The following is a 3,156-nucleotide window of genomic DNA, read 5'->3' as shown; positions in this document are numbered from 1 at the left end:
CATTTATTAAACAAAATGAAAACCTAACAGTTCAACATGAACTTTTTTGCCTGTATGAATGTGTCCAAAGTACAAGCACTTGGAAAAACATGAAATAAATAAGGCAGTACAGAAATGACAAAAGCATGTAACAAAACATCAAAATTCACTTGGCATTTCAGTCTATGCCCGCACGGCAAACAAATTCAAGTAATCCTAGAAAGAATGAGATGACAGTGAGGATATGCTTTCTACACCACCAACATTAAGCTATGTGTTTCCATCTAGATTTGCGTATTGCAAAATCCTTAATTATGTCTGAAAATTCTATCTCTTGAACCATTTCTTGCTTAACAGAGCCAAAGAATTCAGCATGGCTTGAAGCGTACAATTTCGTAGCTCACTTTTTATCAACTTCAATTTTGAAAATGAACGCTCCCCACTGTAATTTGTCACCATCATAGAGAGGAATATTCTTACTGCAATTTCTAGATTTGGGAATACAGTGCTAAGCTTATCTACACCTCAGCTGCTCCTACCAACGGTGGGCATAGTGCTGCGGCATGCATTCCGACTGAACTACAGCATATAGTGGAAGAAAGCTCAGGGGCCACAACAACTTGCCTGTGAGGCTGTGAACCCAGTGAAAGGGTAAATATGCAATGCTGGACAAGCCAGTGGATTGCACCGTGGAGTGGGGCAAAGAGCTGCGGCCAGAATTTGCCTCCGATGTTGACGCTTATCTTCAGCACGTGCTTGAATGCCATTTAAACAAAGAAGGAGGACATTTGTGTGCCCGCAAAAAAAAGCCAGCCACATGCACTTCAAAATCCAGAGGATTGCCTCAGACCTGTGGAGCCAAAAGTGGCAATTGTGCCTCATAAGAAACAGTGTGTGCCTGTTAATGGCCGGTGGTGGTGAACAATGAGCCTGGGACGCTGCAGAACAGGGCCAGCTACAATAATAGGTCTCTATTGTGTGAAAGATATATAATATATCATCAAGGAACAACATGAGCTTAAATAGCAAAAGACAATGATATGCGCCATAGCATTACATCAATTGTATCCCAGCATCTTCAGCTGGCACTCCCTGTGCTCTTGGCATTGACACCCCTTACACACTTCTCCATCATCCCACTGCTGCCTATACTCTCCTTGACACCCACTGGCATGCCTGTTGCTCCTTTCATGTTCCCCTTCATGTCCCCCTCCATGCCACATATCCCCTTGATTGACAGGTCAATCAGTGGCCGTTCCCACGCTCTGTCACAACTCTGTGTACTGGATATCTACACACCAGTAAACCCCACACCTCTTTTCAACCTCTTGTACTGGTTAATCTCTGCGGCAGCACAGATCCATTGCACCCACCTCATAGTGCACCAATGCCCATTTGCCAATGTGAGATATTACCCCCAGAGAATGAGCAGTACATTGTTAGCAGTTTCAAATGTACCACCCCGGGTGAGATTATCAGTGATGCGTTCAAACACCTGAGCAGTTTTACTTTTGGTATAACATTGATGGGCTGGAAACCAAGGCAATATGAGGACCACAATACTCTGCATTGTGCATGTGTGATTTACTGGGGCCACGCCAAACTCATTCTTGCCGATGCACCACCAAAATGAATGGTAACTTCTGTGGCCCCACTACCCTGCTTCCTCCCCCACCGCATTTAGTAAAATGAGTATCTCTCACATCCTCATCAAGCCAACACCTAATGACGCTACCCTACAAACCACAAGACTACCCACCTTATTTAGAAATGCCCCCAGATGAATACAGATTAATTTATTCATGCATTCCTTTATATTTCTTTATATACTTATTTAATTATGCTTTCCTGTTGAATTAATATCTGCAAACAAAGATGCCAAAAACAAGCTGCTCTTTACAGGGGGGGACAAAACTGCAGTACATAAAATAAAATACACATCAATGAACATTGCTAATCTTCAGGGACTGAGTTGCTAGTTTATGTTGACGTAACCATACCAACAGAAATGAGGGCATGGTTTGCATCTGGCGGCACACAATATTTTTCAGAGTTCAGACTACTGCCCCATAATCCTACACATTAACTGTGCTGGGTAGTGATTTTGGAGATTTTGTCTAACCAATTAGAAAACAAACAGCTTTTCTGATACTTCAGAGACTCCCATGAAAAGACCCCTCGCCCCCTTCCATAACCTATGGCTGTGTCAGGGACAGAATAAAGGATTAATTTTGGAAGAAAATTGGCTGCTCTGTGTTCATTTATCAATTAGAAAGGCGATTGGAAATGTGCACACGATTTGAAATGAACGGAAGAACAAGTGCATCTTTTTCAAAGCAACTGAAAGGTGTGAGCCCCTGTTTCCGGGCATGTACACGAGTGTGGGATGGATGAAGACAAATTCACTATAACATGGGTTATTTTCCCAGATAAGCCGCATGTGAGAAACCTTCTGTGGAGCAGATGCGTTTGACAACTGCCTGCATTTGCTGTGTCCCCTGATGCTTTACTCTGCCTTTCCCCTGTTCAAAAGGCAGGTTTTGCATGTATGAAATCAGAGGTATGTTTTCAGTGTCGGTGCATGAAGTGGCTCCTGCCTCACTGCCACAGCTGACCACAGATGAGATCCTCAAGAGGTCCCATACACAGGACCTTGTGGCGCAACGGTAGCGTGTCTGACTCCAGCTCAGAAGGTTGCGTGTTCAAATCACGTCTGGGTCAAGTGAGTCTCGATTTTTTGTTTGAGCGATTAAAAGTAACATTATTTTAAATCCTGTGGTCGTTTTGCCAAAAACTGCGCAGAGAAGACGCAGAGTTAATCCTTAACTGTTTGATAAACCTACGTGTTCACCCATAGAATTATCCCCCAGTGTCCGGCGGTTGATGCTTTTTGTTGTGCACTTGGGGCAATCCTGCTGCACACAGTGAAGGAAAACAGCCCCACCCCACTCATGCCAACAGGGGCATGTTCAGCTGTATACCTTTAGGGCGAGCGCTGGGTGTACAGAAATGCACTGTACAAATAAGACGCTTTTAGCTGTTAAATGTGTTTGGAAAGGAAGCAGAGGAACTTGCTGCTATTAATACTGGGGCCTGCGCCCGCCGCCTTTGTGGGCCATCTCTGTTCTTGGCATTTGAGTTGGCTGTATAATGGGGTGAAGAGCCAGCATCAAACAA

The 3,156-nt window shown here is 44.1% G+C and overlaps 1 non-coding gene across 1 annotated transcript; it reads left to right on the top strand.

The window, feature by feature from the left end:
• Positions 1–2,628: 2,628 nt before the first annotated feature.
• TRNAW-CCA (transfer RNA tryptophan (anticodon CCA)) lies at positions 2,629–2,700 on the top strand. Its single transcript has one exon. It is a non-coding gene; the product is annotated as a tRNA-Trp (tRNA).
• Positions 2,701–3,156: the final 456 nt, after the last annotated feature.

Source organism: Ambystoma mexicanum, chromosome 5p, assembly GCF_040938575.1.
Source record: "Ambystoma mexicanum isolate Mex_15411 chromosome 5p, UKY_AmexF1_1, whole genome shotgun sequence".
NCBI classification, from domain to species: Eukaryota; Metazoa; Chordata; class Amphibia; order Caudata; family Ambystomatidae; genus Ambystoma; species Ambystoma mexicanum.
This window is presented reverse-complemented; position numbering and strand designations above follow the sequence as displayed.